This window comes from Nicotiana tomentosiformis, chromosome 12, assembly GCF_000390325.3.
Source record: "Nicotiana tomentosiformis chromosome 12, ASM39032v3, whole genome shotgun sequence".
NCBI classification, from domain to species: Eukaryota; Viridiplantae; Streptophyta; class Magnoliopsida; order Solanales; family Solanaceae; genus Nicotiana; species Nicotiana tomentosiformis.
Window position 1 is genome coordinate 53311817 of NC_090823.1, and position 16442 is coordinate 53328258.

A 16442-nucleotide genomic window follows, 5' to 3' on the forward strand; every position below is an offset into this window, starting at 1 on the left:
GCTTGAGTTACTCAAGGACTACGACATTGATATTCTATATCATCCGGGAAAGGCCAATGTTGTGGCTGATGCTCTTAGCCAAAAATCTATGGGTAGTTTGGCTCACTTGGAGGTATATCAAAGGCCATTAGCCAAGGCGGTTCATCGATTGGCTAGTTTGGGAGTTCCTCTTGCGTACTCTAGTGAAGGAGGGGTAGTTGTGCAAAATAGGGTTGAATCATCGCTTGTTGTGAAAGTCAAAGAGAAGCAATACAACGATCCATTGTTGGTGCAATTGAAAGAAGGAATTCATAAACATAAGACCATGGCCTTTTCTCTTGGCATGGATGATAGTACACTGAGATACCAAGGGAGGTGTTCCAAATCTGGATGGTCTCCGAGAAAGAATTTTGACTGAAGCTCACACTTCTAGGTATTCAGTGCACCCAGGTTCTACGAAAATGTATCATTACCTTAAGGAAGTCTATTGGTGGAATGATATGAAGAGGAATGTGGCGGATTTTGTGGCAAGATGTCCAAATTGTTAGCAAGTGAAGGCCAGACACCAAAGGCCCGGTGGGTTGGCACAAAACATAGAAATTCCAATGTGGAAGTGGGAAATGATTAATATGGACGTTGTGGCAGGATTACCGCGCACTCCGCGCAAGTTTGACTCAATTTGGGTGATTGTGGATCGCCTCACGAAATCAGCACACTTTTTGCCGGTTAAGTCTATCGACACAGTGGAGTAGTATGCTCAGTTGTATATCAAAGAAATAGTCAGGTTGCATGGCACCCCAGTTTCCATCATTTCTGATTGGGGGCACAATTCACTGCTAATTTTTGGAAGAAATTTCAGCAAGGTTTGGGTACTCAGGTGAATCTTAGTATAGCCTTTCACCCGCAGACTGACGGGCAGGCAGAGCAGACTATTCAGATATTGAGGATATGTTGCGCGCTTGTGTTATAGACTTCAAAGGTAGTTGGGATGATCGTTTACCACTCATAGAATTCGTGTATAATAATAGCTATCATGCTAGCATTCAAACGGCACCGTTCGAGGCTTTATATGGTAGGAGATGTAGATCTCCCATTGGGTGGTTCGAAATTGGGGAAGCAAATTTGATAGGGCCAGACCTTGTGCATCAGGCTATGGATAATGTTAAAATCATTAAGGAGCGGTTGAAGAGTGCTCAGAGTCATCAGAAATCCTATTCGAATGTTCGTCGTAGAGATTTGGAGTTCCAAGAAGATGATTAGGTATTCTTGAAAGTTTCCCCCCATGAAGGGTGTAATGCGATTTGGTAAGAAAGGGAAATTTAGTCCGAGGTATGTCGGACCATACAAAATCATTCAGAGGATCAGTGAGGTGGCATACAAGCTTGAACTACCACCTGAGATGTCATTAGTACACCCAGTGTTTCATGTGTCTATGTTGAAGAAAGTAGTCGGAGATCCGACACTCATTGTTCCAGTTGAGACTATTGAGGTAAATGAGAAATTGACTTACGAAGAGATTCCGGTTTCTATTATTGATCGGCATGTCCGGAAATTGAGAAATAAAGAAATTGCCTCCGTGAAAGTGTTGTGGCGAAACCAACAGTTTGAAGAGGCTACTTGGGAGGCTGAGGAAGAAATGAAGAAAAAGTTTCCTTATTTGTTTGAATGACCATGTATTTATAAAGTTGTGATCTAGGGAAAAAAATTATTATAAGACTTACTTTTTATGAATTTTGTATCATTTGAACAATTGGCATTAAGGGTGTTCCTTTCTAGAAATATATTGCTGATGAGGCCACAATTAGTGTTGTTTTGTATTGTGTTATATCGTTGGAATATGTATATGTTGTTAGGATGTGTTTCTGAGGCCCTCTGACAGGTAGATAGGCCTAATTACAAAGGAAACTCTGGCGAATTTTTTGAAAATTTAGGGAGTTAGTCAAATTTGGGGCTGTTGGTATGTGGTATGAAAAACTGAGTTGCATAAGATGCTAATAACCGATTTTGACCCTCATTCGAGGACGAATGATCCTAAGTGGGGGACAATATAAGGCCCCATAAAATTTTGTAAAAGAAAATAATGTTTCGTGGTGCCGAATTGGTTTTACATGTTGAATATTGTTCTTCAATTCTTGCTCAAGTTTTGGAAGATTAAGAAGGTAAGCTCACTAGGTCTTCATCCTAGATGTAAGATTCTACACCCTAAACCCTAATTTTAAAATCATCTGAAAATGGGTAATTAGCAAGATAATTTTTGGGCATGAGAGTTGATTATTTTACATGCATGTGATATCAAGGGGTGTAGGAAGATTGTTGAACTAAGCATGATAAAGATTGGGTGGTGGGATGATGGAATCCTCCATAAAAGGACCTTGAAACCTTGTGCACACCTAGTGTTTGATAAAATGCTCAAATGAGCTAGAACCATGATCATCTTCCTAATTTTGATTCAATTTGTTATATTTCTAAAATAGATTGAAGTTGCTAAGAATTCCAGAACGTTTTAGAGTTTAAGGAAGCTCAATTGAGGTATGTTGGCTAAACTCTTCTTTAAGAATTGGAATTCCCAATATCCTTATAAGTTCCGAGATGTTGCTAATAAATGGAGTATTCCGATAAGTTTTGTGATGAAGATATATGTTCAATTCGTGCTTCAAATGCTCTTATCATATTGCATTATAAATTAAGGATGTGTCCCAAACTATGGATTATGTATCCTCATGTTATAATTTATAGTCATGATTTATGTGAAAGTTATTATGCCAAGTTGTGTAGAGATTCTGATTGTTATACACCTCCACCCGCATACATTGGGGTGAGGCGGCATGGCCGCTTTATGTGGGGATTATGGTATAGAGATTGTGATTGTAATACACCTCCACCTGCATATATATTGGAGTGAGGCGGCATGACCGCTTTGTGTAGGGATTATGGTATTGTGGGACTGCACCTCCACCCGCTTACATTGGGGTGAGGCGGTACGACCGCTTTGTGTATAGTTTTGTTATTGTTGTGGCACCACCACCCGCATACATTGGGGTGAGGCGGCATAGCCGCTTTGTGTTGGTATTGGTATCGTTGATGCATTTCCACCCGCATACATTGGGGTGAGGCGGCATAGCCGCTTTGTGTAGGTTCTTGGTACTGTGGTTATACATCCACCCGCATATATTGGGGTGAGGCGGAAGGACCGCTTGATTATAGTTGTGGTATTGTACGTACACCTCCACCTACATACATCGGGTGAGGCGGCGAGGCCGCTTTTTGTGAAGATAGTTACAGAGGATCTCATCTTAAATCCAATAAATGTTATTGATAGCTCTTAATAAGCTTGCTCTGGTTTAAACAGTTATCTATATTATTCTATTGTTGCACTGGTTCATCATATTCATCTTGTATTTCTGAATTTTTAAATTGGTCTTTAGCTTTCATACTAGTACTATTCGACGGTACTAACGTCCCTTTTGTCGGGGGCACTGCATCTTTAAATGGATATAGGTGGTTCAACAGCAGGAGATATTGATCAGTGATAGCAGTACACCTTCTTCCCAACTGACTTAGTGAGCCCCACTTCATCCCGGGGTCATGCATCTTTTGTTCTTTGTGTATTCTATTTGAGGTATAGCCGGGGCCTTGTTGCCGGCATTATTATTGTACTCATCTTTATCTATAGAGGCTCTGTAGACATAGTGTGGGTTGTATAATGGTGCTGGGGAGGTCAAACTCATGTGTTGTGCTTGAATTACTATTTCCACTTCAGATTATGAAAAATGTGTTTGGAATTGAGACTTTAAAATAAAGCAACTGATGGTAAGGAATTGGTATTGCAACATGATCACTTTATTGGTTGATTAACGAAAACATATATATTCTCTTTATTCATGAATGAGTTTGGGTAGAAGAAAATCTAATAGGCTTGCTCGGCCGGGTTCACTCGATTGAGCGTCGGTCACGCTCCTCGGCTTTGGGCCTTGACAATACTTGTGGGTCATAAGAACGTTTGATAAGCTATAAACATTTTCCTACTGATATATGAATATGTAGGTGTCTTTATCATAGGTGTGGGTCCCACTTTATGGATTATTTTTGTCCAAAAATCCCCTAAATAAGCCACCTAATTACCTAAACCAAGAGTCACTATTTTGCTTGATTATGAATGTCACTTGCAGCCACGCTGGGAGCTTTGTCCCCAACTACTAATTATCCACAATTTCCTAATTACATGGTTAATCTCCCATTAAACCAATAGTTAACCAATTACCCACATAATTAAGAATTATCTCAAATTACTTAAAATACTACCCACTTTTAACATACTTTATACACCTTACTATCATGGTCATGTGGTACCTTGTATGGCATTAGTCCATAAATACGGGGTATTATAGCTTGGACCGTATTTTATCTCAAAATGTCAAACTTCGATAAAACTCATTTTCTTCGATTCGTTTACCCTCTCACCTTCACGAATTTACTTATCACTTGCTTGAAATATCATAATACTTATAATCTCAAAATAAGCTCATTCCCGAATTTACGTCGATTAACTTACAACGAAACTTTAACGTACGAAAATACGGGATGTAACATCTCATTTCCGAGCTCTCATCAATTTACTTATGGCGTACTTTCACGTACGAAAACATGGGGTGTAACATCATTCCCTGATAACAACACGATAGGGGTCCAAGAATTACTAAAGAAAATCAAGAAACGTGCGGAAGCTAAAAAAAAATAAAGAAACAAAAGAAACAATGGAAAATTAAAGATAGATTGAATTCAAGAAAGATTTTCTTGAATTCAAGAAGTCTATTCTTGAAGTTGAATCCTAACAACAACAATTAGCTAATAAAGAACTAATCGCCTTTGGTAGAGAATTAAAAACAAGAGATAGATTGTGAAACCCGACCCTTTAGAATAACAAGAACAACAATAAGCCTAAACTTATTACCTTTCTTGAATACCTAGAAGTGATCTAAGATTTCAAAAGAGTTTAATCTTACCACCTTAAGTTGAGTCTTGAAGGTTGAAGAATAAATCCAAGAGTAGCCACACACAAGAGTGCAAGAAAAATCTCACAATTTTTATTGACAATAGTCTAAGTCTAAAAGCAAAGAAGACACCCCTTTATATATGGAGGGGGTCACGAAATTCTACCTAAAAATTAAGGAAATAAAGTCCTAAACTACTTTGGACAACAAGTCCAACTATCATAAGAAAAGGTAAAACTCTAGGAAATAAAAACTAAGACAATCTTGGAAAGTAATTCCAATAATCTTAGGAAAATAAAAACAAAGCCTTAACTACCTAGGAAAGCATCAAATATGTCCCTAACAAACTAGAAAACAAAATAAGGAACTTTGACTCCTTCTCCTATGTCTTGGCCGCCCCTCCTTGAGCTGACTTGGGCGCCAAGTTAGCTCCTTTGTAGGTTGATTTAGGTGCCTAATTTAGACCCTCCTTGGCTGGTGCTTTGATAACGACAAGGTCGGGAATCCAAACTAGAGTAAGAATTTGAAAAGTAAATGCAGAAGCAATAACAATAAAGAATAGAACAACTAGCACTAAAGGGCAGAAAATAAAGGATATGGGAAAATTCAAGGAAAGAATTCCAAGAACGCAAGTTCTATAGCCTTGACAAGATCAAAGCAACAACGTCTTGATTTATTGAAGAAATCAAACGCCTTTACTTAAAAGCAAATCAAAATAATAGATTCCAATCTTGACCGCTTTATGAGTAACTTGAGACAACAATTAATAACTAGTATTAATCACCTTCTAAGAATACCACAAAGGAATCAAAGATATCACAATAGAGAGGTAATCTTACTACCTTGAACTATGAACTAGTAAAGGTTGAAAGATAAATCTCAAAGCACAAGTAACAAATGTTCAAAAGAACTCTCAAAGTATGATATACTTAATCAATAATGAGGTATCTCAATGAATAAGAAGAACTCCTTAGTTATAGTAGTACTAAGGCACAAAAAGTCCTTAAAATTAGGTAGGGTGGTTGCTAAGGCATAAAAAGTCATTACAATTAGGTAGGGTGGTTGCTAAAGAGTAAGAAAAGTCATTACAATTAGGTGGGGGCGGCCAAATCCCTTTGGGGCAGATTTAGACCTTAAAACTACTAGTTTGGGCCATTGATTTGGACTCCAATTGGGCTCCCTTTGAAACACGCCCTTTTGGACCTCTTTTTAAGATCATTTTGAGCCCCTTTGGTGGACTTCAAGGGCTGATTTGGTGGCCCAATCTTCCTCCTCTTGGACTTCAATTTTGATCACCAAATAATTGTAAAACTTGGATAATTCATCTACTTTGGGCTTGAGCTCTTCCTCTACAATTAAAAGCTTTTTTATTTGCCATTGAAGTCCAGCAACCTTAGAGTGCAACTCTTTAGCTTGAGATCTTGTAAATGGCCTTGGAGCTTCCAAAACTCTATCCTTGTCCTTGATGCTATCATTCCCCTCTTCTTGAAAAGAATTCGTCCCCGAATTCGATCCTACATCAAACAAAGACAAATCAGCAACATTAAATGTAGCACTTACTTGGAACTTACCAGGTAGGTCCAGCTTGTAAGCATTGTCTCCAATCCTTTCAAGGACTTGAAATGGGCCATCTCCTCTACGGTGCAACTTTAACTTCCTTTTGGAGGGAAATCTCTCCTTTCTAAAGTGAACCCAAACTAAATCTCCAGGTTTAAAAATAACTTGTTTTCGACCCTTATTCTTTCTCAAGGCAGTTTGCTCATTTTTCTTCTCAATTGCTAGCCTTGTTTATTCATGAATTTTTTCATCATCTCAGCCTTTGTCCTACCATCAAGATTAACAATATCATTAGTAGGTAATGGTAATAAATCAAGGGGAGTGAAGGGATTAAAACCATAAACAACTTCAAAATGAGACATACCTATAGAAGAATGGATTGTTCTATTGTAAGCAAATTCAATCATAGGTAAGTGAGCCTCCCAAGAAGTTAATTTACCTTTCAAAACAGCCCTCAACATGTTTTCTAAGGTTCTATTAACTACTTCAGTTTGTCCATTAGTTTGTGGGTGACAAGAAGTAGAAAACAACAATTTAGTGCCTAACTTACCCCAAAATACACGCCAAAAGTGGCTCAAAAACTTAGCATCCCTCTAATAATAGTTCTAGGTATACCATGCAATTTGACAATTTCTTTTACAAAAAGATCAGCAACATGTGAAGCATCATTAGTCTTTAAACAAGGAATAAAACAAGCCATTTTGGAGAACCTATCTACCACAACATATATACTATCCTTACCATACCTTGTTCTAGGCAAACCTAACACAAAATCCATAGAAATATCAATCCAAGGTGAGGTAGGAATAGGTAATGGCGTGTAAAGACCATGTGGTAACACTTTAGATTTAGCTTGTTTACATTCCAAACACTGTGCACACATTCTTTCAAATCTTTTCTCATTCCAGGCCAAAAGAAATTTTCAGCAAGTATGTCTAGCGTCTTTGGAACTCCAAAGTGACCCATAAGCCCTCCACAATGTGCTTCCCTTACAAATACTTCACGTAAAGAGCAATTAGGGATACACAACTTATTTTTCTTAAAGAGAAACCCATCTTGGAGGTTAAACCTCTCAAAAGGACCCAACTTACAATCTGCAAAAATCTTGCCAAAATCAACATCATTAGCATAAAGTCCCTTGATTTGATCAAAACCCATCAATTTAGAAGTCAGGGTAGAAACTAAGACATACCTTCTTGAAAGTGCATCCGCAACAACATTCTCTTTCCCTTGTTTGTAAGAAATTACATAAGGAAAAGTTTCAATGAATTCAACCCACTTAGCATGCCTTCTACTAAGCTTACCTTGACTCTTCAAGTATTTCAAGGATTCATGGTCAGTTTTAATGACAAACTCTCTTGGCCACAAGTAATGTTGCCATGTGGCTAAAGCCCTTACCAAAGCATATAGCTCTTTGTCATAAGTGGAATAGTTCAATGTGGCTCCACTCAACTTCTCACTAAAGTAGGCAATATGTTTAGAATCTTGCATCAAAACAGCACCTATTCCTTTGCCAGAAGCATCACATTCAATTTCAAAAGATTTAGAAAATTAGGCAATTGTAACAATGGAGCAGAACATAACTTTTCTTTCAACAAGTTAAAAGCATCATCTTGTTCTTTTCCCCATGTAAAAATCTTATCCTTTTTAATAACTTCAGTTAAAGGAGAAGCAATGGTGCTAAAGTCTCTCACAAACCTCCTATAAAAACCAGCAAGTCCATGAAAACTCCTAACTTCAGTTACACTCGTAGGTTTTGGTCATTCTTTTATTGCTTTAATTTTCTCTTCATCTACCTCAACTCATTTAGAACTAACCACAAAACCCAAAAAAATCACACGATCCACACAAAAAGTACACTTTTTAAGATTAGCAAATAAGAGTTGCTTTCTAAGAACTTCAAAAACTTGTTTTAGGTGTTCTACATGCTCTTCTAAAGTGTTAGAAAAGATCAAGATATCATCGAAGTACACCACAACAAATTTTTCATGAAAATCCTTAAAGATATAATTCATTAATCTCATGAAAGTGCTAGGTGCATTAGTCAAGCCAAAAGGCATAACTAACCACTCATAAAGCCCATATTTGTTCTTAAAAGCAGTTTTCCATTCATCTCTAGGATTCATTCGAATCTGATGGTAACCACTTTTTAGATCAATTTTAGAAAAGATTTTGGATCTATGTAATTGATCCAACATGTCATCAAGACGAGGAATAGGATGTCGATACTTTACCGTTATCTTGTTGATTGCTCTACAGTCCACGCACATCCTCCAAGTTTCATCCTTTTGGGGTACCAATAGGACGGGAACAGAGCAAGGGCTCATGCTCTCTCTCACAAAGCCTTTCTCAAGCAGCTCCTCAACTTGCCTTTGAAGCTCTTTTGTCTCTTCTGGATTACTCCGATAAGTAGGCCTATTTGGGATTTGTGATCCAGGCACAAAATCAATTTGATGCTCAATGCCATGTAAAGGTGGCAATCCATTAGGAATATCTTTAGGAAAGACATCTTCAAAATCCTGCAAAAGAGAAGAAATACTACTTGGCAAAGAAGAAGTTAGTAACTCAGAATTAATCAAAGCTTCTTTGTAAGTAAGTAGTATTATGGGCAACCCCTCTTTTCTTGCATTTAAACACTCTTTGGCTTTTATATAAAAACTCTTTTTTTTATTTCCTTAGCCTGCACCAAGACTTTTATTTTTTTCATTCAAGCCCCTTTTTATCTCTTCTCTCATATTGTTGACCTCTCTCTCTTTCTCTCGGCCATCTCTCTTTTTTCTAACTCTTGGCCTTCTTTCTTTTCTTTTTCCACAAGCTCACTTTTTATCCCTCCCCTTGGTTTTTCCATTGTTTCCCTTAATCTCTTTTGATCTTCAAACACTTGAGAAGGAGATAAAGGTGCAAGAGTAAATTTTCTGTCATTTAGCTCAAGAGAATATCTATTCTTCCTTCCATCATAAAAAACATTCCTATCATACTGCCAAGGACGAACCAGTAAGATATGACAAGCTTGCATAGGGACTGTGTCACAAAGAAGATCATCCTCATATCTACCAACATTGAATGAAATCATGCATTGTTTGTTTACCTTTAGTTCACCATTATCATTTAACCATTAAAGTCTATAAGGAGTAGGGTGTTTCATGCATGCAAGTCCCAATTTTTCCACAAAGTATGAACTCACCACATTAGCACAACTACCACTATCAATGATCATAGAACAAGTTTTCCCCTTTATCCCACACCTAGTATGGAATATATTCTCCCTTTGTTCTTTACTATTGCGTCCCAAAATTGATAGTCATAATCCTCCTAACTACCCCAATCATGCCATCATTAGGTAGTTCTATATCATCATCATTACTCACATCTCCCTCTTCTTCTCCCTCACTTTTTTCACTCTCATATCCTCCATCTTCTCTAAGAATGATGTTTCTTCTACTTGGACATTCATGCATCATATGTCCCCTTCCTTTACATTTATAACACTGAATAGAACTAGAAGGTGTAAAAGGTTTAGGGTTAAAGGTTTTACCTCCCTCTTTGTTCTCAAATTTACCTTTATCCTTGTCTTCTTGAGGTCTAGAAGAACTCTTCATCTCTTGATTTGACCATGGCTTCTTGGAGATGGTGTTTGACTGACCTTTCCATGAGCTAGTTTGCTTTCTTTTATTTTGATTTTCTACATTTACAGACAAATCAACTAACTCATCTATTGTTACATATTGTTGTAATTCTACTACATCAGCTATTTCCTTAATTAAACCATTTAAAAACCTAGCCATTGTAGCCTCTTCTTCCTCCATACAATTAGCTTGGATCATATCCATATCCATAGCCTTAAAGTACTCATCCACAGACATGGACCCTTGCTTCAATGTTTGAAGGCGTTGTTGTAGCTCTCTTTGAAAGTGTGATGGTATGAATCTCTTTCTCATCACCCTCTTCATCTCAGCCCAAGTAGCAATTTGTGCTTGTCCTTCTTGTAATCTGTCCCTAGTAAGCTTTTTCCACCAAATAGCAGCATAGTCAGAAAACTCAATAATTGCAAGTTTAACCTTCTTACCCTTAGAGTAGTTGTGACAGTCAAAGATGGCTTCAACTTTTCTCTAGGTCCCTTGTTCCCTTGAAAGATGGCATCTTCATCTTTATACTGCTTATATTATCATCTTCTACTCTACCTCTTTGTCCCCTCATATCTCTTCCCACCCGATCAAAATCAATATCATTAAAATCGTCTATAGGGTTTTCTTGATTTACAATGGGAGCAAAGGGTACATTTCTCCTAGTTTGGGGCCTAACATTATTTTCCCTTCTAAGTTAAGTTATTGTATCATTTTGCTCAGCAATTGTGTCCCTCATCTCTTGGAGTTGCAAATTCCACCTTTCGAATTGTTGATGCATAGCTTGCAAGGTAAAATCATTTCTTGCTTTGATTTCGGCTTCTTAAAGAATCCTTCGTTCATCATCACTACCTGTATGTGAGATCTTAAATAATTAAACTGTATCAGACAAATTGAATTTTTTTCTCAATTGTTCTCACACACACTTTGCCTTTTTTTTCTCTCTCTCGAAATAACCTTTGAACAAAATACTTTGTAGATTTATAATTAAACCCAACTCGTATAAAGTTCTTAGTAGTAAAATATAGATTTTTGGGGAACAAATGAAAAAAGAACCAAATCCTAGAACTATTAGGCTCGGTTGAAACAAGACACGAACAAAAAGGAAATGATTATATATTTAGATTAGAAAGTGTAAGAAAAATTAAATTTTTGTCTTATCTTTGAAATCTCGGATCCCCTCTTCTTGTTTCCTTTGATAGTTTTTGGAAACAAATTAGATACAAAAGAAAGTTCCTGGAGAGCAAGCAATTATTTTTTTTTTAAATTGATTTTCATTTTTTTTGTTTTTTTTTGTTTTTCTTTTTAACTTGTTTTTTTTTTGCTCTTAGTATTCAAGAAATTCCCAGAATTATCAAGAACAAAACCTTGATAGAACCGCTTTGATACCACTTGATAACGACAAGGTCGGGAATCCAAACTAGAGTAAGAATTTGAAAAGTAAATGCGGAAGCAATAACAATAAGGAATTGAACAACTAGCACTAAAGGGTAGAAAATAAAGGATATGGAAAAATTCAAGGAAAGAATTCCAAGAACTTCCAAGAACGCAAGTTCTATAGCCTTGACAAGATCAAAGCAACAACGTCTTGATTTATTGAAGAAATCAAACGCCTTTACTTAAAAGCAAATCAAAATAATAGATTCGGATCTTGACCGCTTTACGAGTAACTTGAGACAATAATTAATAACTAGTATTAATCGCCTTCTAAGAATACCATAAAGGAATCAAAGATATCACAATAGAGAAGTAATCTTACTACCTTGAACTATGAACTAGTAAAGGTTGAAAGGTAAATCTCAAAGCACAAGTAACAAAGGTTCAAAAGAACTCTCAAAGTATGATATACTTAATCAATAATGAAGTGTCTCAATGAATGAGAAGAACTCCTTATTTATAGGAGTACTAAGGCACAAAAAGTCCTTAAAATTATGTAGGGTGGTTGCTAAGGCATAAAAAGTCATTACAATTAGGTAGAGTGGTTGCTAAGGAGTAAGAAAAGTCATTAAAATTAGGTGGGGGGCGGCCAAATCTCTTTAGGGCAGATTTGGACCTTAAAACTACTAGTTTGGGCCATTGATTTGGACTCCAATTGGGCTCCTTTTGAAACACCCCCTTTTGTACCTCTTTTTAAGCTCATTTTGAGCCCCTTTGGTGGACTTCAAGGGCTGATTTGGTGGCCCAATCTTCTTCCTCTTGGACTTCAATTTGGATCACCAAATAATTGTAAAACTTGGATAATTCATCTACTTTGGGCTTGATCTCTTGCTCTACAATTAAAAGCTTCTTTATTTGCCATTGAAGTCCAGCAACCTTAGAGTGAAACTCTTTAGCTTGAGATCTTGTAAATGGCCTTGGAGCTTCCAAAACTCTATCCTTGTGTTTGATGCTATCATGCTTGGACCCCAATCTACCTCCTCTTGGACTTGGACTTGGACCATGAAATGAGTATAGTACTTAGCTAAGTCCTCTCCATAATTCTTGAGCTCTTCTTCCACCATTAGCGCCTTCTTGATCTCCCATTGAAGCCCAATAACCTTGTCTTGCTTCTCCTTAGCTTGAGACCTTGTGAATGGCTTTTTTGGTGCTTCTAAAGCTTTATCCTTGTCCGTGGAGCTATCATTCCCCTCCTCTTGAAAAGAATTCGTTCTTGAATTTGAACCTACATCAAATAAGGATAAGTCAACAACATTGAAAGTAGCACTTACTTGAAACTCACCTGGAAGGTCCAATTTGTAAGCATTATCTCCAATCCTTTCAAGTACTTTAAATGGCCCATCTCCTCTAGGGTGCAATTTTGTCTTCCTTTTTGAAGGAAATCTCTCCTTCCTCATATGAACCCAAACCAAATCACCAGGCTCAAAGATAACTGGTTTTCGACCTTTATTTCATCGTAAAGCTGTTTGCTCATTCTTCCTCTCAATTGCAAGTCTCGTATGCTCATGAATAGTCTTCATCAAATCAGCTTTCTTTTTTCCATCAAGACTAACCATCTTATTAGTAGGCAAAGGCAATAAATCAAGGGGTGTAAGGGGGTTAAAGCCATAAACAACTTCAAAAGGAGAATAACCAGTAGATGAATGAACAGTTCGATTGTAAGCAAATTCTGCCATAGGCAAGTGATCCTCCCAAGAAGATAATTTTCCTTTTAGAACAGCCCTTAACATATTTCCTAAGGTTCTATTTACTACCTCAGTTTGCCCATCAGTTTGTGGATGACAAGAAGTAGAAAACAACAATTTTGTTCCCAATTTTCCCCAAAGCACATGCAATTTAACAACTTCTCTAACAAATAAATCAGCAACATGAGAAGCATCATTAGTCTTTAAACAAGGAATAAAACGAGCCATTTTTGAGAACCTATCTACCACAACAAAGATGCTATCCTTACCATACCTTGTTCTAGGCAATCCTAACACAAAGTCCATAGAAATATCAATCCAAGGTGAAATAGGCACAGGTAAATGGCATGTATAAACCATGTGGCAACACTTTAGATTTAGCTTGTTTGCATTCAAGACATTGAGCACAAAATCTTTCTACATCTTTTCTCATATTAGGCCAAAAGAAATTTTCAGCAAGGATGTCAAGTGTTTTAGGCACACCAAAGTGTCCCATAATCCCCCCACAATGTGCTTCCCTCACAAAAACTTCTCGCAAAGAACAATTAGGGACACAAAACTTATTCTCTTTAAAAAGAAACCCATCTTTCAGATTATACTTCTCAAAAGGCCCATTTAAACATGCCGAAAATGCTACATCAAAATCAAAATCATCAACATATAAATCCTTAATATGATCAAATCCCATCAATTTAGAAATAAGAGTAGAAACAAGAGCGTACCTTCTTGAAAGCGCACCAGCAAGTATATTGTCTTTACCTTGCTTGTAGCTAATCACATAAGGAAATGTATCAATGAATTCAACCCATTTGTCATGTCTTCTACTCAATTTACCTTGGCTTTTCAAGTATCTTAAAGACTCATGGTCAGTTTTTATCACAAACTCCTTTGGCCATAAATAATGCTGCCATGTAGCAAGAGCCCTTACCAAGGCATATAATTCTTTATCATAAGTAGAATAATTCAATACAGCCCCATTCAACTTCTCACTAAAATAAGCGATTGGTTTAGAATCTTGCATTAAAATAGCCCCAATACCTCTCTACCAGATGCATCACATTCAATTTCAAAGGACTTATTAAAATCAGGCAATTGTAACAAAGGAGCAGAACATAATTTATCCTTCAAAATATTAAATGCATGCTCTTGTTCTTTTCCCCAATTAAAGACCTTATCCTTCTTAATGACTTCAGTTAAAGGTGCAACAATTGAACTAAAATCTCTAACAAATCTCCTATAAAAGCTAGCAAGTCCATGAAAACTTCTAACTTCAGTAATGCTCTTAGGTGTAAGCCAATATTTAATCGCCTTGATTTTATCTTTATCTACCTCTACACCTCTAGAACTCACGACAAAACCCAAGAAAACTACGTTATCTACACAAAAAGTGCACTTGGATAAATTTTCATATAATTGTTGCTCCCTAAGCACATTACAAACTTGTTTCAAATGTTCGACATGCTCTTCTAAAGATTTAGAAAAGATCAGAATATCATCAAAATAAACGACTACAAATTTTCCATGAAAATCCTTAAAGATATGGTTCACTAACCTCATGAATGTACTAGGTGCATTAGTTAACCATTCATATAATCCATATTTAGTTTTAAAGGCAGTTTTCCACTCATCTCCAGGATTCATTCTAATTTGGTGATATCCACTCTTCAAATCAATTTTAGAGAATATTTGAGAACCATGCAATTGGTCAAGCATATCATCTAAACGGGGAATAGGATGGCGATACTTTACCGTTATTTTATTAATGGCGCGGCAGTCCACGCACATCCTCCAAGTGCCATCTTTTTTTGGCACCAAAAGCACGGGCACAGAACAAGGACTCATGCTTTCTCTTACAAATCCCTTATCAAGCAGCTCCTCTACTTGTCTTTGCAATTCTTTTGTTTCTTCGGGATTGCTCCTATAAGCAGGCCTATTTGGAATTACTGATCCCGGCATAAAATCAATTTGATGCTCTATTCCTCTAAAAGGTGGTAAACCTTTAGGAAGGTCCTCAGGAAAAATATCTTCAAAATCCTGCAAAAGATTAGAAATAACACTAGGCAAAGAGGATGTTAGTGAACCATTATTAAGAAGAACTTCCTTATAAGCGAGCAAGATAATAGGCAACCCTTCTTGTTTTTTGCAATTAAACACTCTTTCGCTTTTGCAAGGCTCATTTTTTTTTCAATCTTAGCCTCTTTCTTCTCACCAATGCTTTCTTTTTTACACTCTTCCCCACCTTTTCCTTTCTCTCTTTGCTGCCCTCTCTCTCCTCACACCTCACTTCATATTTTCCCTCTTTGTCTTTCCTTTCAGTCTCTCGTTTTGATCCCTCCTCATGTTTCCCCATTGATTCTTTCATCTTTTTTTTTATCTTCGTGCACTTGGGAAGGAGTTAAAGGTGCAAGAATGTACTTCTGGCCATTATGCTCAAGAGAGTATCTATTTTTCATCCCATCGTGAAAAGCACTCATATCATACTGCCACGGGTGCCCCAACAAGATATGACAAGCTTGCATGGGTACTATATCACATAGAACTTCGTCAGCGTACCTTTCAATCTTGAAAGAGACCATGCATTGCTTATTCACCTTGACCTCTCCACTATCATTGAACCATTGTAACCTATAAGGTCTAGGGTGCTTCATCCATTCCAACCCTAACTTTTTCACCAAATATGCACTCACAACATTAGCACAACTCCCATTATCAATTATCATAGAATAAATTTTATCTTTAATCTCACACCGAGTATGGAATATGTTTTTCCTTTGTTCTTCATTAGAGTGACCCAAATTAATGTGCATAAGCCTCCTAACCACAAAATTCACCCCACTATCAATGTACTCCATCTCTTCTCCTTCTTCACTCTCTACAAAGTTTTCTTCTTGTTCTTCACTTGGTTCACCTTTTTCACTCTCATATCCCCCATCCTCTTTGATTAGAATGTTTCTTCTACTTGGGCATTCATAAGCCTTATGCCCTCTCCCTTGGCACTTGAGACATTGAATAGAAGAAATAGGAGTAGAAGTTTTAGGCGTAAAAGGCTTACCCCCATCCTTGGATTCCAATTTGCTCCTGCCCTTGTCTTCATGGAATTTAAGAGTAGGTGTCTCCTCAGATTTCGGCCATTGCTTCTTTGGAATAGTAGTTGGCCGGCTTTTCCATGA

At 37.1% G+C, this 16442-nt stretch overlaps 1 long non-coding RNA gene across 1 annotated transcript in view; it reads right to left on the reverse strand.

Moving 5' to 3' along the window:
• Positions 1-5967: 5967 nt before the first annotated feature.
• Positions 5968-16442, reverse strand: part of LOC138903709 (uncharacterized) — a 166663-nt gene continuing 156188 nt past the window's right edge. Inside the window, exon 2 of the long non-coding RNA XR_011413065.1 lies at positions 5968-6451. This is a non-coding gene — a long non-coding RNA (uncharacterized lncRNA). The remainder of the gene's footprint in view (positions 6452-16442) is intronic.